We start from the raw sequence: 22,327 nt of genomic DNA, 5'->3' as shown, positions 1-22,327 counted from the left end.
CATAGACTGCAATGCTGGAGCTGTCACTTGTTTCTCAGTCAAGACTTGTAACTGCTGCTGGAGGGACTGGTTCAGCTGCTGTTGCTCTCTCACCGATGTCTGGTGCATCTTTACCGCTTCCTCATGCACTTGTCGCTGCAGAGCGTTTGCTTGTTGGAGGTTGATGTTGGACTGCACCAGCTGCTTTATAAGCTCCTCCATGTTTAGTCAGGCCTTTGTCTGTTGCAACCGTCCCTTTAAGAGTACTGTCTCTTTAAGAAACTGCCCGCATTCTCCACCAAGATGTAGCGGGGTCAGTTTTAATGTGACAAAATCCAGAGACACAGACAGGCTTGACAGCAGAAATGCTGTTTCCTTGCGGCTTTTATTGGCAGCCAAAACAATGCAGCTTTACAGGCAAGTAAAATAAAACAAAGCGGGGAAACAAAAACGGGCTTGTCTGAGCACTACCTGTACATCGGTAAGTCCCTCTCTAGCAAAGCAGCGTACTCACAGCGGCTAGTGACACACGGCTGGCAAGCCTTCCAGAGCAATGTCTCTCACACAGAGCTCCAGCCCAGTATGCAGCTCTGGGATAAAACCCCTTCTCCCAGCTGCACCTGGTAATTAGGGCTGTGCAGTCTCTGGTCAGTGCATTAACCCTTTACCCCAGGTATGGAAGTAACCTGAAAGGAATATATACACCATCTATTACCTTTCCAGCCGCTGTCCTACAACATATATACATTTATACACTCATACATACAGTATAAACAAACTCATACTGTATATACATACAGTATATATGCAAAGTTGCATACATAGTGTTTATATACATACATATGGCACATACATCATACATACATCAAATGTGTATACACATAAATGCAGTATAAAAACGCTGTATACACACATACCAAATCTATATACACATGCATACAGTATATACACATAATCCATATACATACAGCAAACACATGCATAAAGTATATACACACAAACATACACTATATACAGCAGATACACATGTACACCATATGCATGTAAATATATATTTATATGCATGCGTCTACATAAAGCATATACACACATACAGCATATACTGTACAGCATATACACACATACAGCATATACACACATACACATCATATACTGTACAGCATATACACACACATACAGCAAATACACAAATACATACAGCACATACACGTCATATACTGTACAGTATATACACACATGCAACATATACACACATACAGCATGTATATACTGTACAGCATATACACACACACATACAGCATATACACACATACATACAGTATATACTGTACAGCATATACACACATACAACATATACACACATACATACAGTATATACAGTGCAGCATATACATCCATACATACAGTATATACTGTACAGCATATACACACATACAGCAAATACACACATACATACAGCACATACACATCATATACTGTACAGCATATACACACACATACAGCATATACACACATACAGCATGCATTTACTGTACAGCATATACACACATACATACAGTATATACTGTACAACATACACACATACAGTATATACACACATACATACAGTATATACTGTACAGCATATACACACATACAGTATATACTCACATACATACAGTATATACTGTACAGCATATACACATACATACAGTATATACACACATACAGAATATACTGTACATCATATACACACACATACAGTATATACTGTACAGCATATATACACATGCATATACACACATACATACAGCATATACACACATACATACAGTATATACTGTACAACATATACACACATACATACAGTACATACACACATCATATACTGTACAGCATACACACATACAGCATATACACACATACATACAGTATATACTGTACAGCATACACACATACAGCATATACACACATACATACAGTATATACTGTTCAGCATATACACACATACAGCACATACACACATACATACAGTATATACTGTACAGCATATACACACATACATACAGTATATACTGTACATCATATAAACACATACATACAGCATATACAAACATACAAACAGTATATACACACACATACAGTATATACTGTACAGCATATACACACATACAAACAGCATAAACACACAAACAGCATATACACACAAACATACAGTATATACTGTACAGCATATACACACATACATACAGCACATACACATCATATACTGTACAGCATATACACACACATACAGCATATACACACATACAGCATGCATTTACTGTACAGCATATACACACATACATACAGTATATACTGTACAACATACACACATACAGTATATACACACATACATACAGTATATACTGTACAGCATATACACACATACAGTATATACTCACATACATACAGTATATACTGTACAGCATATACACATACATACAGTATATACACACATACAGAATATACTGTACATCATATACACACACATACAGTATATACTGTACAGCATATATACACATGCATATACACACATACATACAGCATATACACACATACATACAGTATATACTGTACAACATATACACACATACATACAGTACATACACACATCATATACTGTACAGCATACACACATACAGCATATACACACATACATACAGTATATACTGTACAGCATACACACATACAGCATATACACACATACATACAGTATATACTGTTCAGCATATACACACATACAGCACATACACACATACATACAGTATATACTGTACAGCATATACACACATACATACAGTATATACTGTACATCATATAAACACATACATACAGCATATACAAACATACAAACAGTATATACACACACATACAGTATATACTGTACAGCATATACACACATACAAACAGCATAAACACACAAACAGCATATACACACAAACATACAGTATATACTGTACAGCATATACACACATACATACAGTACATACACACATATACTGTACAGCATATACACATATACAGCATATACACATATACACATATACATACAGTATATACTGTACAGCATATACACACATACATACAGTACATACACACATATACTGTACAGCATACACACATACAGCATATACACACATACATACAGTATATACTGTTCAGCATATACACACATACATACAGCACATACACACATACATACAGTATATACTGTACAGCATATACACACATACATACAGTACATACACACATCATATACTGTACAGCATACACACATACAGCATATACACACATACATACAGTATATACTGTGTGATGCCATCAAGTCAATATGGACCAAAATCTCTGAGGAATGCTTCCAGCACCTTGTTGAATCTATGCCACGAAGAATTGAGGCAGTTCTGAAGGCAAAAGGGGGTCCAACCCGTTACTAGCATGGTGTACCTAATAAAGTAGCCGGTGAGTGTACATACAGCACATACACACATACATACAGTACATACACACATATACTGTACAGCATACACATACATACAGTATATACTTTACAGCATATACACACATAGATATAGCATATACACACATACATACAGTACATACACACATCATATACTGTACAGCACATACACACAAAACGATACATACATATATAGGGACTTACATGTCTTGCAGACCTGCTTCTGTGTGGTGGGGTGGGTCGGTTAGGAGGCTGGTTGTGCCATCATGCTAGCGGGTGGCTGTATCTTCGGCTGGTAGGTGGCAGCTGCATCGTGTGGGCGTAAGCCCGCAGAAGCAGTGTGCCAGGTGGGTGGTCGCGGACAGAGTGTGCCGGGCGGCCGGCCGACGGAGTGTGCTGGCCGGAAGGCCGCCATCTGGCTGTGCTGGCCGGACGGCTGGAGAAGCAGTGCACTGAAGGAGTGTGCCGGTCGGGAGCCCTCCAACTGACTGTCGGCCGGGCGCTTGCGGAAACAGTGTGCCGGCCGGCCCAGCACACTTCTGAAGGAGTTTGCTGGCTAACTGACTGGATGACCAGGAGGCCGCCGACACAGTGTGTTGGCCTGGGCGGCCGCAGATGGAGGGTGCTGGCCGGGAAGCCACGGACAGAGAGTGCCGTCAGCCGAAGCAGTGTGCCGACTGAGTGTACTGGCCGGGGTGTCGGGTGGGTGCCCGCAGAAGCAGTGTGGCGGCCTGGAGCCCGGGGACAGAGAGTGCTGGTCGCAAGTCCGCAGAAGTTTGGCATAAAGTGGTGGGCGGATAAAAAAGGTAGTGCCGGCCACAGATGAAATGGACAGGTCATGCAGCCACTGTTGGAGCCGTCTGGGAGGTGGGTGCCAAATGAAGTTGGGCGGGCTACGTGCCGCAAATGAAGAGGCCGAGTCCGGCGGCCGCAGATGAGGTTATACATTTTGTCTCAGCTGTTCATCCCGGGCCCCTGTGGCGCCCGGGCCCCTAAGCAACTGCTATGGCTGCTACGGCTGTTGTTACGCCACTGGTCGGAAGCTTTGCACTCGTCACAAGAGACGGGGGAAGAAGATTCCCTTGTTGATAGCCAAAGCATCATCAGGTCTGTTTCTCAGCGCATATCGGAGGAGGATGAGGAGGAAGAGGAGGAGAATGTTGGCGAGACAGAAGAGGGGACCATTGTTCAGTCCTTCACTGTTCAGCGTGTATGGGCAGAAGAAGAGGAGTTGGAGGAGTCAGGCCAGTGAGGGTTGGCAGATGGCAGATTTCATGCTAGGCTGCCTATCCCGTGACCCTCGCGTTCAAAGAATTTATTCCAGCACCGATTACTGGGTATTCACTCTCCTGGACCCACGGTACAAGCAAAATCTTTCCACTCTCATCCCTGGAGAGAAAAGGAGTGTGAGAATGCATGAATACCAGCAGGCCCTGGTGCACAAGCTGAAACAGTATTTCCCTTCTGACAGCGCTAGCGGCAGAGGGCGTACTTCTGCGGGACAAGTAGCGAGGGAGAGTAGGCGAGCAGGCAGCTTGTCCAGCACTTTGCCAGTTTTATGTCACCCCAGAAAGACACTGTCCCCTGTCCCCTGTCCCCAGTCTCGGCAAAGTAGGGCTGATCTTTACAGAAAGATGGTGAGGGAGTACGTAGCTGACCATACTATCGTCCTAAATGATCACACAGCTCCCTACAACTACTGGGTTTCAAAGCTGGACATGTGGCAGGAACTGGCGCTGTACGCCTTGGAGGTTCTTGCCTGCCCTGCCGCTAGCGTGTTGTTCGTGCGGGTTTTCAGTGCAGCTGGTGGCATCATCACCGATAAGCGTACACGCCTGTCGACTGACAGCGCTGACAGGCTGACGCTTATCAAGATGAATAAAGCCTGGATTTCTCAGGATTTCCATTCTCCACCAGGTGAAAGCAGCTCAACCTGAATAACCGCCATAACCAAGCCAATTACTTATAAGAACAGTACTACACTTGATCTTATACAAAAGGTTCTTAGAAGTGCTGTTTGTAGCCCCCGCCTGCTTTGAAAATTATAATTTTTTCTAAGTAAACGCTTCTGGCCCCCTGGCCCATTTTGGGTGGGGAGGAGCCGAGAGGCAGGGGCTTGGACAGGAGAAAGCTCGCCTGGCAGCGGACCGCCAGCTCCATCCCAAGATCCAACTAACATAGTTTTAAATGTATCACCTTTAATCTACTACTACTTTACTGCCTCCCTACATCGTCCCCTTATCAAACGAGCTGTGTCAGGCACAATTTTCGGATGTTTCACCAGATACATTATTGGACTCGGCGCGTCTGTCACTGCCATGCTGGAGATCTGAAGTTGCAATCATAGCAGCGCAATATGGATACTGTCACTCTTAATCATGGAACCATTTCCGAAAAAACAATTAAAAATAGAACCACTATGCTATTCCATTATTCCTAGATGAAATATTCAAACGACCCGGCCTGCTTTGAAAATTATAATTTTTTCAAAGTAAACGCTTCTGGCCCCCAGGCCCATTTTGGGTGGGGAGGAGCCGAGAGACAGGGGCTTGGACAGGCAAAAGCTCGCCTGGCAGCGGACCGCCATGCTGCACCTGCTGTTTCCTGTCCATTTCCGTGGTGTTTCCATCATTTTCTGAGGTTCCCAGGTGTTTGGACAAGCTTCCCTGTGCAGACCCTTGGTCCCCTTGAAAAATGCTCGAGTCTCCCATTGACTTCAATGGAGTTCGTTATTCGAGACGAGCACTCGAGCATCGGGAAAAGTTTGTCTTGAATAACGAGCACCCAAGCATTTTAGTGCTCGCTCATCTCTAATAATAATACAATAAATAAATACATACATAGATCAAACAGGCATGGGAAAAACAGAATGGAAAAACACAACAATAGACCTGTCATGGGTGCTCCCGCGATCGCTGTCTCGGATCGCGGGCGCACCCGTGTTCCTGCTGCTGCCCCCGGTCCCGCTCACCTTCCCTGGCTACCGCGATGTCCTCCCTGGCTCTCGCAGCTCGGCGCGCGCGTCCCCGTCTCCCAGGGCGCGCGCCGTCACTCTTAGATTTAAAGGGCCAGCACGCCAATAATTGGCGCTGGCCTGCTATAAGTTTCTTCCCCTTCCTGTGACCCTTGCCGGATCTTTGTGCCTCATAGCCTTAGAAAAAGCTTCCAAGCGAGTATTCCTGCGTTCCTGTGTATTCCTGCGTTCCTGTGTATTCCTGCGTTCCTGTGTGTCTCCGCTCCCAAGTCCTGTGTTTCCCGTGTTCCTCCGTGTTGCTGTGTTCCTGTGCCTGTGTTCCCGTCCCCTTCTGCCTGGACCTCCTGTTGCTGACCCCGGATTGGACCTCACCTTGCATCTCTGCCGCCTGCCTTGACCCTGTGCCTGGACCTGTCTACGAGATTGTCATCCGCTAAGGTACCTCGACCTCGGCTGCCACCGTGGGCTAGTCACACCTGGGAACGACCTAGTGGTATCCTGCCGCAGCAAGTCCAACCCGCTTTGCGGCGGGCTCTGGTGAATACCAGGTGCCGCTAGGCTCCGGTTCCGGGTGTTGGCTAGTTACATCTCCCGCGGGGGTCCAGAGGATCCACTGATCCCGACAGTAAGATCCGGCCATGGATCCCGCCGAGGTTCCGCTTCCTACTCGTCCCAACTTTGCCGCCATTGTGGTTCAGCAATCCCGGGAGATTGCCGCTCAGCGTGAACAGCTGGATCAAGTCACCACCATGCTGCAACAGCTGCTAGCCACCCAGAAACAGCAACAGGCTCCTGTGCCCGCTCCAGCGACCCCTGCCGTTCCGGTCTGTCCTCCTGCCGCTGAACCCCGACTTCGGCTGTCTATGCCCCGCAAGTTTGACGGAGACCCCAAGGATTGCCGGGGCTTTATAACTCAGTGCTCTCTGCAAATAGAGCTCATGCCTTCGCAATTTGTCTCGGAGCGGTCTAAGGTGGCATTCTTCGTCAGTCTCCTCTCCGGGAAAGCTCTGGCCTGGGCTACCCCTCTTTGGGATAGAGGCGACCCAGTCACGACTACTCTCACGGCTTTTCTGGCAGAGTTCCGGGCCGTATTTGAGGAACCTGCACGGGCCTCTTCTGCCGAGACTGCTTTACTGAACCTGCGCCAAGGCAGCTCGTCTGTGGGAGAGTATGCGGTTCAGTTCCGCACCCTGGCCTCTGAACTTGCCTGGAACGATGCAGCCCTCATCGCTACCTTTAAGAAGGGACTCTGCGCAGGTTAAGGACGCTCTGGCTGCTCGGGACCTGCCGTTAACTCTGAGTGGTCTTATCACTCTGTCCACTCGGATTGATGTTCGGTTCAAGGAACGCGCCGAGGAACTCCGCACCGAGCACCCTCAAGCCCGGGTAAGACGTTTTCCTCGCCTGGCTCCTGCCTTTCAAAGACCTCTCCAGCCTTCGCCTGAATTGTCTGCTGAGGAACCTATGCAGGTGGACAGAATTCGTCTCTCCCTACAGGAGCGTTCAAGACGACGACAGGAGAACCTCTGTCTGTACTGTGCCAGCCCAGAGCACTTCATCAGTTCCTGTCCTGTCCGTCCTCAACGTCCGGGAAACGCCAGCACCTAGGCTTCTTGGGAGAGGCGTCCCTAGGTGTGAGTACAGCTTCTCCACGTCTGACTCTTCCTGTGCTCCTCAGCGCTGGCACCGGTACCCAGATCCAGGTTTCTGCCTTCCTGGATTCGGGCTCTACAGCGAACTTTGTGGATGCAGCCTTGGTCTCTCAGCATCACTTCCCGGTGGTTCGTCTCGAGAAGCCATTGTCCATTGCCTCGGTCAATGGTCAGATTCTCTCCGTGCCCATCTGGTTTCGCACGGAACCCCTGCTTCTGCAAGTTGGTGCCCTACATCAAGAGAGACTTTCTTTTTTTGTGCTGCCCCAAAGCACATCTGCTCTACTGCTGGGTCTCCCCTGGTTGCAGCTTCATGCCCCTGTTCTGGACTGGTCTTCTGGAGAGATTCTCCGTTGGGGTCCGGATTGTTCCTCACATTGCATGCGGGTCCTTCATCCACTGCCTGTCTGGACGTCTATGTTGTCTCACAAATCCCTGCAGAGACTTCACGATCCGTATATGGACTTCGCAGATGTGTTTTCCAAGAGACAAGCTGAGACACTACCTCCACATCGTTCCTATGATTGCCCTGTGGATCTCCTTCCGGGTGCCACTCTCCCCAGAGGTAGGGTCTATCCGCTTTCTGTTCCTGAGATGGCTGCTATGTCTGAATACATCAAGGAGAATCTTAAGAGGGGTTTCATACGCAAGTCCTCCTCTCCGGCTGGTGCAGGATTCTTCTTTGTCACCAAGAAAGACGGCTCCTTACGTCCCTGTATAGACTATCGTGGGCTGAATAAGATCACGGTTAAAAACCGATACCCCTTGCCGTTGATCACGGAACTCTTTGATCGCCTGCGCGGCGCCAAGGTGTTCTCCAAACTGGATCTTCGGGGTGCTTACAATCTCATCCGGATCCGCAAAGTTGACGAGTGGAAGACGGCGTTTAATACCCGGGATGGGCATTTTGAATATTTAGTAATGCCCTTTGGACTGTGTAATGCCCCTGCTGTCTTTCAAGAATTTGTTAATGACATTTTCCGGGACCTCCTCTATACATGTGTCGTGGTCTACCTGGATGACATCCTGGTGTACTCTCCGGACCTTGAATCCCACCAGAGACACGTACGCCAAGTTCTTGATCGACTTCGTGCCAACCATCTCTACGCCAAACTGGAGAAATGCCAGTTTCACCAGCACAGTCTTCCATTTCTTGGTTATATAATTTCCGACAAAGGCCTCCAGATGGATCCCGCAAAACTGTCTGCAGTTCTTCAGTGGCCTCGCCCAGAGGGCCTCCGAGCCATACAGAGGTTCCTGGGGTTTGCAAATTATTATCGACAGTTTATTCCCCATTTTTCCACTGTGGTGTCTCCCATCGTGGCCCTCACTAAGAAGGGTGCCAATCCACGTTCCTGGTCTCCTACAGCTGAAGAGGCCTTCTCCAAGTTAAAGTCCGCTTTTGCCTCAGCTCCAGTACTCTCTAGGCCTGATACCGACAAACCTTTCTTTCTTGAGGTGGATGCGTCCTCCGTGGGAGCTGGAGCGGTCCTCACCCAAAAAGGGCCCAGGGGCCGAACTTCCACTTGCGGCTTCTTTTCAAAAACATTTTCCCCAGCTGAAAGAAATTATTCGATTGGTGACCGAGAGCTCTTGGCCATTAAACTTGCTCTGGAGGAATGGCGGTATCGTCTGGAGGGTGCTCTTCATCCTGTATGTGTGTACACTGACCACAAGAACTTGTTATACCTTCAGTCAGCCCAGCGCCTGAATCCCAGGCAAGCCCGGTGGTCATTGTTCTTTTCCCGTTTCAACCTGCTTATCCATTTTCGTCCGGCTGACAAGAACGTCAAGGCTGATGCTCTATCCCGTGCCTCTGATGTGATTGGAGAGGAACCAGCTCCTCGGCATATAATTTCTCCGGACCAGCTTGTTGTTGCAGCTCCTGTTGATCTTCGGCAGCTACCTCCTGGCAAGACATATGTTAGACCTGCTCTTCGGAAGAGGATTTTGTCTTGGGGACATTCTTCCCGTGTGGCTGGGCACCCTGGGGTGGAACGCACCGTGGCCCTCATCTCCCGCTACTACTGGTGGCCTGACCTGGTCAAAGATGTTCGGGAGTTTGTGGGATCCTGCTCCTCCTGTGCCCGCAACAAAGCCTCTCGTCTCAAGCCAGCTGGACTGTTATTACCGATACGATTTTGTCACTGATCTGCCTGTCTCCTCGGGCTGTACTGTCATCTGGGTGGTGACGGACCGGTTTTCGAAGATGTCACATTTTGTTCCTCTTCCAGGTCTTCCATCTTCTCCGCAGCTTGCCAGCCTTTTCTTCAGACATATCTTCCGGCTTCAAGGTCTTCTGCTGCACATCGTGTCCGATCGTGGAGTCCAGTTTGTGTCAAAATTCTGGCGTTCCTTGTGTAACCAACTGCAGGTCAACCTTGACTTTTCTTCTGCCTACCACCCTCAGTCTAATGGTCAAGTGGAGAGGGTGAACCAGACTTTGGGCTGCTATCTCCGTCATTTCGTCTCAGCCCGTCAGGACAACTGGGCTGACCTCCTACCCTGGGCTAAGTTCTCATATAATTCCCTGGACTCTGGGTCTACTGGCTTGTCTCCATTCTTCATGGTCTATGGACGTATTCCTCGCCCTCCTCTTCCGCTGTCTACTCCCTCTGATGTCCCTGCGGTTGAGGATCTGCTGTTGGACCTCAACTCTATTTGGGACCAGACCCGCCAGTCTCTTCTGCGAGCTAAAGACCGTATCAAGACCCAGGCTGATAAGAGGCGTCGGGCTCCTCCCGTCTTTTCTCCTGGTGAAAAAGTATGGTTATCTTCCAGATACGTCCGACTCAAGATACCTAGCTACAAGCTCGGTCCCCGGTTCCTTGGTCCTTTCGAGGTAATCAAGCGCATTAATCAAGTGGCCTACAAACTCCGCCTTCCTCCTTCTATGCGTATACCGAACTCCTTCCATGTCTCCCTCCTGAAACCTGTCATCCTGAACCGCTTCTCCCAACAATCCCCTCCTCCTGCTCCTGAGGCGGATTCCCCAGACGTCTATGAGGTTAAGGAAGTTCTGGACATGAAGGGCCACATTTATCACTTGTTTTTTCTGTTGTTTTTGCGCCTTTTCGTTTAGGCGCACCGTTTTTGCGCCATTTTTGCGATTAAACGTCAAATTAGCCGCGCAGCAAAAATAACCACCTTTCCCTCATCTATCGTTCAATTCCAGATGTTTTGCTGCGCCTAATGATATTCATCACGTGCGACTTTTGCATTTAGGCGCAAAAACGGGTGCAAAAACACTCCAGCTCGAAGGTGGCGTTATCTGAGAAGAAAGCACTGAGCCCCTTTGCAGAACAGCTCATTTCTAGCAGCAAAGCTCAGCCAGACACTGGAACATATAATAGATACAATTAGATACATTGCAGACAGGAGCTGCAGACTCTATTTACACTTCATCACCTTCTATTTACAAAATATTCAGCAAAACCTGAGCTCAAAGCAAGAGCAAGAGAAGTTTGCACAAGTTTGCAGAAGCTTGCAGATACTACATACAAGTGTCCCCCATGTAATTCTGCACAGTGTCTGAAGGGGATACTGTGCAGAATTACAGGGGTGCAGCAGGAGACCAGCACTGGGGGATCCCCTCCAGGAGAAGCCACTGCTGAGGAGGTCACTGGGTGCAGGGTGTCACACACCTGGGTGCTGCTGTGGGGGTCATTCTCATGCCGGGGGGAAGAAGAGAAACAGATAGGAGCTTGTAGCAGGATGACATGTAAGTGCCCGAATCTAACATTGCGCCTAAACTGCGCCTAAACTGCGCCTAAACTGTGTTAAAGGAAAGTGATTAATAAGAGGCAGAAAATATACTTATCACAGATGGTTGTAGCTTGTGATAATTCTGGCAAAACAGTGCGCCCGAATTTAGGCGCAACTACTACACTTAGGCGCACAAAAGTGATAAATGTGGCCCGAAGTTCGTGAGGGGTAAGCGGTTCTTTCTTGTAGACTGGAGGGGGTTCGGGCCTGAGGAGAGATCCTGGGAGCCCGAAGAGAACATTTTGGATCGGACTCTCCTCCAGAGGTTTATTGGCCGGAGGAAGAAGAAGAGGGGGAGGCCGAAGGAGGGGGGGGGGTACTGTCACGGGTGCTCCCGCGATCGCTGTCTCGGATCGCGGGCGCACCCGTGTTCCTGCTGCTGCCCCCGGTCCCGGGTCCTGCTCACCTTCCCTGGCTCCCGCGATGTCCTCCCTGGCTCCCGCAGCTCGGCACGCGCGTCCCCGTCTCCTAGGGCGCGCGCGCGCCGTCACTCTTAGATTTAAAGGGCCAGCACGCCAATAATTGGCGCTGGCCTGCTATAAGTTTCTAACCCCTTCCTGTGACCCTTGCCGGATCTTTGTGCCTCATAGCCTTAGAAAAAGCTTCCAAGCGAGTATTCCTGCGTTCCTGTGTATTCCTGAGCAACACCCTCGCCGATGCAATGGCGAGGGAGGGTTTGCGAATACGTCCCACCTGCGTGTAATCACCTTACACTACATGGTCCTGAGAGGACATAGGGGATATTGCAGTGGTGAATCCTGCCTGGCAAGGCAGAGGTTAAGTAGTTTGTATGATGCAAGATGCTGTTGTCCAATGATATGTGTTACATCCTGTGCTCTGTAAGCTGAGATGTGATTGGAGGAGCAGCCACCACCTGACCAAAGGGAGGTAATAAAACCTCTGGCCAGGAATGTTCTGGATGATTATTCTAGTGTGGAATCCTTGAGATCAGTGAGTGAGTGAGAAATCTCTGTCTAGCCCATACCAGAGCAGGAAGAGCCTAGCCCCTGCCTCTGAAGAGTGGAGCATTAGACTAGAGTTAGTGTAGTGAGGAAAAGGGGTATCATCTTACCTTTAAAGGTGATACCTGAAGCCCTACAGGACAAGCTGAAGCTTCCTACCAGGACACAGCTGCCTCCCAGCCTGCCCTCTACATCCAGGCTGGTGAACTATCTCCTGAGGCTCCCTCCAACTCACATCTCAGCACTCCATCTACCTGTTAAAGGCACGTTGCTGCGGTTCCTGCCGGTTCAAATAAAGAACTGTAAGTTGTTTTCTTCAACTTCTGTCTCCGTCTGGTCCCTGCTAATACGGCTGCCTTCATCACCGGCACCCTGTCCATCACACAGAGACTCACACTCGGGACATTAAGGGGTTGCCCCAGGGAGATTCGCTATAGCAGCCGCTCCCTCATCTTTTCTTGCCAACACCACCCTGCTGGAGCCCTGCCAGGCTGTAGGACAGCCCTCCGGTTCCCCCGTACCAAGCACCGTGACAACAGCGTGCTTAGGCCGCAACCGCCAGCCACTCCGGTACCACGGGCCCCGGCTGTCTCCAGGCCTCACCTCAAGGGCTAGGCCCCGGTGGGGGATGTTGCAAGTGGCGTCACGAACAGGATTGATACTTCTGTGCCTTATTACGGCATTAAAGACTTTCCTTTATTGAAAAGACTGTGCTGCCTAACCCTGCTGCCATCCGGGTTTAGGCCCAAGTGATTGTGTGTTTCTGGATTGAACGGTGTTATACTGCTGCCACGTGCTGTCGAGCGCCGCTCCAGCACTCCAGAGGTTAATCCTGGCAAGAACTGTACCAGCGCTGCTACCTCCGGCGCTGCCGCGCCTGAAGATTTTTACCTCAGAAACTGTGGCGCAGCAAATAATTCGAGCCCGCCAAAACCTTCACTGGCGGGAAACCCAGATGACGCATCAAGCTCCACCCACGCGCGAAGGGCGCGAACCCCGCCTCCTGTGGCGCAGGAAAAATTAGAGCCCGCCACAGCTCTTGGCGGGAAGACTTGGACTCCTCCCACTGGCTTGAGGCGGACTTCCTGCCCTGCCTCAGAGAAGCGCCAGAACTTGAGTGGATTTTGGACAGTGAAGACAACACCATGTGGGGTCCTCCGCCCTTCCCTCCTGTGGAGCGTCCTGAATTCTATGAGGTACTAGAGACTATGGTGGTGGTCTCTGCGCAGCCGGTCCGAAGACCCTCCGCTGGACATCGGCTGCACCGAGGATTGACTCGGGCCTTCGTCACCAGGACGTGTTATCAAACGGTGACGCAGTACCAGGTCCCACCCGGGCGTTTCCTCATACCTATCCCGGTTACCATCCCGGTACCGCAGGCCCACGTGGAGGCGCCACGTGGGGAGGCTCAGGCTCCTGCCGAGCCAACGCCTGGGCCTACTGCGGCTGTGCCGCCTGCTCCGAGGCCTACCATCCCTGCTGTTCGGCCTACCAGCCCTGCTGTGACGGTTCCTGATCCTCCGGCTGCTCCCGCTCCTGTTCCGGCACCTGCCCGACCATCACGGAGATCTGAGCCTGCACCGGAGCCACGAGCCCCAGCACCAGCACCTCCGCAGCCTCGAGGCCGAGGTGAGGCCGCCCGCCAGCGACTCCGGGACGCTGTCTTGGAGCAGCGACGCCGCGAGAAGGAGGCCCAACGCTACATGGCCGGCCGGTCTACAGCTGGAGCCTGGGTGGAAAAGAACCGCACCACCGGCATGGTCCGGTTCTTCGACAAGCAGCGTGGCTATGGCTTCACCACCCAGGACTACACCGGACGGGAAGTATTTATACCCCGCCGGTCCGTCAAGAGGCCTGATCTGCCGGAGAGCCAGCACAACCTGAAGCCAGGCGAGTGCATTGAATTCTCCCTGCAAGAGGGGCCCCGAGGACCCTGGGCGGCTGGTGTGATCCGGATCCCCGACTCCGATGAGGACCGCTACTTCCCGCACGACGACTGGTATGAGGACGACGAGTGGCCGGAGTCTCCGAACACCTCTTCTTCCTCGGCTGCGAGTCCCCGGGCGGTGACCCACGTGAATGCCCCATCCACGGTAATCGTGAGTACGGGTCCCATTGCCATCCATGGGCCGGGCATGATCCAGGGCGCCACCCCCACCGTCTCCCCTGCCGGGAGCATTGCCAGGTCCCGCGGCTCTTCTGTGGGAGAAGACATCCCGGCTAGCGAACCTTGTCCGGAGGTTCCGTCTAGGCCCACATCTCCCCTTGCCGGTTACCAATGGGGTGATGACCCGGCCCCGGAAGAACCGGAGCTGGAAGGAGCCGCGGCGCTGCCGCAGGTCCCTATTTATGTCTTTCTGGACCCCTCCGTGGTCCCTGGCTCAGTTGAGCCCCCGGCTGGATCAGCCGACACCCCGGGCGACAGTGCTCCTCCCCCTGAAGGTCCGGAGGATGTTGCTGCACCTGCAGTACCCGCTACTGCCACCGGGTGTCCCCAGCCGGAACCTACTCCCGCTGAGGATGCACAGGATTCCCTGCTGACTTTGGATCCTGTCCCTGCTGAACCCAGCGAAGATGCAGAGTAACCCCTGAAGGACTGTAGCACACTTCAGGTACTGTACATATTGTATATTTCTGTCCTTTCCCTAAGGAGCCAGAGACTTTCCTGAGACTCTCATCCCTATTTATCTCAGTCAAGAGACTCTCCTTGAACTGATTATTGTCATGTGCTATGATAGCACCCCTTCCTCTGCCACCGCAGAGAATTTCTTCAAAGGACTCTGTCCCTCTGCACCTAGAGGAGACCCTTTGTTTCTTTAGTGCACTTTTCCCCACCTCAAGGGCTGTACCCAGAAGATGGACTTTGTCATTAGAGACCTTCTGTGAGACTTTTGCCAGATACTACCAGGAAAAGTTGCCACTTTATTTATTAGTATTTTGCACTTAATGCCTTCGGACATTATGTTTGCACTCCCATGCCTTTTCTTTGCAGGAAAGAGACATTTGCTGTCGCGCTACCCTGAGTAGCCTATTTACCTCTGTAACGTTTGTAACGTTCAAGATGTGTACCCATTGGGCTCCTAAGCCAATGTGATCTTAACCTGTTTGCACACTGTCAGAAGATATGCCAGTAGTCTGCATTAACCCTTTCATAGGCTTTTCAGGTTGTAGTGTGGCTGTGTCGGACCGTCTTTTATGTAAAACACTGACCGCTACCTGATCCTTCAAACCGAGGTTTGCACATGGGGGTAGTCCGTAAACTGCGGGTCCTACGGGGACCGGGGGTGTTACAAAGTTAGCACCTGGATGCCACTCATACATGGGTAAGGATACCAGTCAGGAGGTACTTGTGTCGCATATGCTAACGCAATGCAGATAGACACCTTATATAATTGCCGCCAGGGAAGAAGTGTTGATACAACAAATATACAGGCCTTGGTGCAAGGAGTGGATTACAGGACATGACACCACACCTTTCCTACTGTACAGTTCGGTTTAATGGCGTTAGCGACCAACTGTCATACAGCTACATGTTTTGTCTTAGTCCGACACCAACCCAGGTGCCTGTCTCCAGGACCATGGGCGGTTTGTCCCTACACCTCACACAGCCTACACTTCCCAGAAGTGCCCTTAGCCCCCTCTGTGCCCCAAAACATCTGCAGTCGAGCCGAGGGCGGCTCTTTCAATTGCCCCCGGGGTATGCAACACCCTCGCCGATGCAATGGCGAGGGAGGGTTTGCGAATACGTCCCACCTGCGTGTAATCACCTTACACTACATGGTCCTGAGAGGACATAGGGGATATTGCAGTGGTGAATCCTGCCTGGCAAGGCAGAGGTTAAGTAGTTTGTATGATGCAAGATGCTGTTGTCCAATGATATGTGTTACATCCTGTGCTCTGTAAGCTGAGATGTGATTGGAGGAGCAGCCACCACCTGACCAAAGGGAGGTAATAAAACCTCTGGCCAGGAATGTTCTGGATGATTATTCTAGTGTGGAATCCTTGAGATCAGTGAGTGAGTGAGAAATCTCTGTCTAGCCCATACCAGAGCAGGAAGAGCCTAGCCCCTGCCTCTGAAGAGTGGAGCATTAGACTAGAGTTAGTGTAGTGAGGAAAAGGGGTATCATCTTACCTTTAAAGGTGATACCTGAAGCCCTACAGGACAAGCTGAAGCTTCCTACCAGGACACAGCTGCCTCCCAGCCTGCCCTCTACATCCAGGCTGGTGAACTATCTCCTGAGGCTCCCTCCAACTCACATCTCAGCACTCCATCTACCTGTTAAAGGCACGTTGCTGCGGTTCCTGCCGGTTCAAATAAAGAACTGTAAGTTGTTTTCTTCAACTTCTGTCTCCGTCTGGTCCCTGCTAATACGGCTGCCTTCATCACCGGCACCCTGTCCATCACACAGAGACTCACACTCGGGACATTAAGGGGTTGCCCCAGGGAGATTCGCTATAGCAGCCGCTCCCTCATCTTTTCTTGCCAACACCACCCTGCTGGAGCCCTGCCAGGCTGTAGGACAGCCCTCCGGTTCCCCCGTACCAAGCACCGTGACAACAGCGTGCTTAGGCCGCAACCGCCAGCCACTCCGGTACCACGGGCCCCGGCTGTCTCCAGGCCTCACCTCAAGGGCTAGGCCCCGGTGGGGGATGTTGCACCTGCGTTCCTGTGTATTCCTGCGTTCCTGTGTGTCTCCGCTCCCAAGTCCTGTGTTTCCCGTGTTCCTCCGCGTTGCTGTGTTCCTGTGCCTGTGTTCCCGTCCCCTTCTGCCTGGACCTCCTGTTGCTGACCCCGGATTGGACCTCACCTTGCATCTCTGCCGCCTGCCTTGACCCTGTGCCTGGACCTGTCTACGAGATTGTCATCCGCTAAGGTACCTCGACCTCGGCTGACACCTGGGAATGACCTACTGGTATCCTGCCGCAGCAAGTCCAACCCGCTTTGCGGCGGGCTCTGGTGAATACCAGGTGCCGCTAGGCTCCGGTTCCGGGTGTTGGCTAGTTACATCTCCCGCGGGGGTCCAGAGGATCCACTGATCCTGACAAGACCTTAAAGGGATCTTGTTATCAGCAACTGGTTTAAACCATCTAGTTTTTGTTTCTTTCATGGTCCTGTGTGGTAGCATCATCCAGAAAATCATCTTTGAAGTGAGCTGTAAATTGATTGTATCAAGTCAAGGAGGAGGAGAGTTTAATACTGAAGTCAAGGTGGGGAGCTCTGAACGCCTCCTCCTCTGGGATTGAAATTATTCATTGGACTTCAGGAGATCTGGTTAGTGATGTCTCTGAAGACAGGACCATCAATTACAGTGAAGGGACTTTCTGAGGAAGTGAGAGCTTGACTTCAATGTTAAACTCTCCGCCTCCTTGACTTTATACAACCACATACATCTCACTTCAAAGTAGATTTTCTGGATGAAACCACCACACTGGGTCATGAAAGAAACGTGATCTGGATGGTGTTCAGCTGCTTGGCTACATACTGGTAGTGGTTTATTAGGTCACTTTCTGATGGCAGGTTACCTTTAACTTATGAGAAATCTTATTGGCTAATTGCAAAGTTTTAGGTACAAAAGAATTTCTAAATCTATTTGCCCTGCTTTAGAATTTTATGAAACATTGTCTAAATGTATTTCTCTGACCCTTTAACGACAAGTCTATGTAAGGATGGCTTCTAATTTTATATGTGGAATAAGGTGCTCCAAATTTATTAAATGGTATATATATATATATATATGGTAAAATATAATTTTGGAACATTTCAATACTGGAAAAAGGGGCAATTCCTGCTATGAATCTAATAATAATTTCCTTGTTTTCTCTGTTATCCATTATGCTGCAATTATTAACAATCACACACAGAGCAGCATTTACAAAAGATAAACTAGAAATGCAAACATTTCAAAAATCAATTAATTGGTTCAAAAAGTTCTACTAATGAGCTTTTTGTAAATACCAATACTTGCAGTCTTGCAGTGCCTTACTTTCTTTGGCCAGCAGATGGCAGGTTTCGTTAATAAGTCAACCAAGCTGTTATTTTAGGAATCATGCCGGTGACATTTTCTCTTCTTTAGTTATGTCCCTATATCTCCAATAAAATGCAGCCTGTATCACCTCATGTAGTTTGTTTTTTTTCTGAAAAATCATTCAAGGCAACGTTGCGTTTCAGCTCCCTCTAAAGATTTCAAACTGGGTTCAGATCTAAGGACCTGCTAGGCCATTCCAGGACCTTGAAATACTACTTGGGAATATTACCTTTGTTTCTCTGGCTGCGATTTTCGAGTCATTATAATGCTGGAAGACCGAGCCATGCCCCATCTGCACTGCTCTTACTAAGAGAAGAAGGTTGTTGGCCAAAACCTCACAATACATATCCTCATCTGACCGGGGGCATAACTACAGGGGTAGCAACCATAGAAGGTGCTATGGGGCCCACAGTGTCAGGGGGCTCCAGCATCTGAGGTATTGGGTGTGTATATGCTTGTTGTGTGTATGTATGCATATACTGGGGCACATTTACTTACCCGCTTTTGTCACGATCCCCAATCCGGACTATCCGGCGAAGATGAAGTACGGCGCGATTTCCCGCTGAGGTCCGCCGGAGTTCCCCTTCTTCTACCCGGTGTATGTGAGTGCATGTCTTGCGACACAATTTGAGATGTTAAATCCCGCGCATTGTCCAAATCCGTCAGATCGTCCAACGGCCCGCCCCCGATTTGGGTTGCGTGAAAGCCAGCGCCGATGCGCCACAATCTGATCGCATGTGCCAAAAAACCCCTCTAAATGCGGCGCACATCGGAAATCGTCGGGTATTCCGACGATAGAGCGGACCGCAGACCCTCAGTAAATGAGCCCCACTGTATCTGTGTGTGCATTTCTTGGATGTGTGTGTATATACGTTGTGCTTAATGTTTGTATATGCTGATGTGTATATGCTCTGTATGTGTGTGCATATGTGATATGTATATGTTGCATGGGTGTATATGGTACCATATGTATGCGTGTATATGCTGTATGTATGTATATATGGTGTGTGTGTATACTATATGTATGTTTATTCTGTATGTGTGTATATGCTGTATATAGTAAGTATATAAATGTGTGACTATATGAGTGTATAATGTGATTGTAACTTACATGTGTGAGTATACAGACATGTATGGTTTTTAAGGGGGATGGAGGACCTCATTCAGAAGGCTGCTGTGGGGTCCTGCCTCTCCTAGTTACGTCCGGGTCAAGGGGCCAAACCCGAACTTGAATGTTGTGTTTTTCTATAACTTTTTCAATGTTAGTTTATACAGAGAAAAAGCACATTTAGAGCCCTCAAAGCCCTGAATAATCCCCCACAATACCCAGTCTTTACCAAGTCTCCTACAGAGCCCGATTGTTTTTTGGCTATTGTGACATGTAGCAGAGATGAAATTTCATACAATATTCTGTTGATATTTTAAGTTCTTTCACAAAGCAGCGGATTAAATCTGCCTGACATATTGTAGTATATAATTGTCCTGAGCCAAACTTTATTGCCAAAGGCCCATTAAGTGAAATACTTTTGGAACATAGCAATGTTCCCGTCATATGCCCTGACGTTAGTGTTTGACATTGTGTAATGTACTATGAGGTTGTTATCAAACAAATAGCACAATTACATGAAGGTTTGTTGTAGGGGAGTCCTGGGGCCTAAGGGGGCTCAATGGGTTCTCAGTATTATACAGGAGGTACAGAAAGTATTAAGACCCCTTTCAATTTTTCACTCTCTGTTTCATTGACCCAGATTAAGGATACATTAAAAATTAACCTACCTATGGAACCCCGGTTACTCCTGCTACATTGCAATATACTAGACTTCACACTGCCTGGGTTTTTTGCATATATATATACCGGCGGCTAAGCGTGCCATTCTGGGAATGGTTACAACCTCACTGCCCCCAAATAAGTGAAGTAATGCAAGTGATAAATAAATATATGCAACTGGAGAAAGTGGAGGTAGAAAATTAGAAAGAAAAGATGAGTGAATTCTGACATCTAAAAATTTGCTGGCTGCTACGAGTGCGCAGGCGCGGGGACAGGAGCGCCCCGCACCAGACGGCTCACCGCTGGCCACGCCCCAACACCTGGCCAGTCCCTCCCCTTTCCCGCCCCATCATGCCCACCTTCCCACCCCATCATGCCCCCCTGGCATGAAAGCAGATTAGGGGAAATAATCATGCATGCTAGGTATAAGCTGATGTACCCAGAAGCCCTGATAAATATCCCCCAATGTTTTTATAGCCTCCCATGTGCTGATTTACATTTTTGTAAAGCCCAAGCAACCCCTTTCTTCTTCTGTAACAAAATGTTCTTTTAGAATTTCTGCTGTATTAGGTTCTGTGTTCTGGTACATGTTATTTGTTCTTTGGGAACAGATCATTTTCACTTAATTAAGTTTCTGAAAACATAATTACTGTATACATAAGTGACTCTTATTATAGGATTCACCTTGAGGGTATTTGGATTACTCCCTTTGGCTTTGACATGTTTTTCCTATAAGTTAATGACAATATTGTGTTGTTAATGTAATCTGGCCCTATTGTGAATTATAACTCTTAACCTCCTAAAATAATAACTCTAAATAAAAGGCAATCTATTGTTAGCTGTAATCTGCTGTATTCCTCTGGATAATGTTTTAATCTGATCGATTCTGGTAAATAATCGATCTTTCAATTTTCTATTTTTAAAAGAAAGATTTCATTAGGATAATCCCTTTATAGACGATCTTCTACCACCTTCTCTAACCCCAAATACACCTCTGACAATAAATATCCAAACATAACCACTTTGATTACTCAGGCACAATGAAAGTAATAGAGAAAATTCTTGCAATGCCAGATTAGATGATAAAGAACCTAGCTAACACATAGGGGCTCATTTACTAAGGGTCCGAATGCCGCACTTTCGTCGGGTTTCCCGACTTTTTCTGTTTTGCGCCGAATACCGCCGGGACTTTGGTGCACACGATCAGATTTCGGCGCTGGCTTTCACGCGACAGAAATCGGGGGCGTGGCCGTCAGAAAACCCGATGTATACGAAAAAACCGTGGAATTTAAAAAACAAAATGTGTCGCAAAATCAAGCACTCACATGCACCGAGAAAAACCAGGTGAACTCCGGCGGACCGCGGCGCAGCAGCGACACCTGGTGGACATGGGGCACAAGACCTTAGTGAATCACCGAAGACCCGAATCCTTGTCGGAGAGCACGTCGCTGGATCGCGACAGGACCGGGTAAGTAAATCTGCCCCATAGTTTTTTAGGTTTCTATTTATTTGATATTAAAATGGAAAATAAAAGTATAAATTAGTCAGAAGGGGTTGGCAAGATTTATTGAGCCTTGATCTTGGTGAAAAGGGGAGTCCAAACAACATTGGGGTGCAATGCATTGGTAGTGGAAAGTTTTACATGTCAAAAGTAGACTCAGTAAGGAGGAGCAGACATTCCCTGTACCGGGACAGAGAGGAGGAGATTACTGGAAGCCAAAGA

The sequence above is a fragment of the Engystomops pustulosus genome, chromosome 11 (assembly GCF_040894005.1).
Source record: "Engystomops pustulosus chromosome 11, aEngPut4.maternal, whole genome shotgun sequence".
In the NCBI taxonomy this organism is placed as follows: Eukaryota; Metazoa; Chordata; class Amphibia; order Anura; family Leptodactylidae; genus Engystomops; species Engystomops pustulosus.
This window is presented reverse-complemented; position numbering follows the sequence as displayed.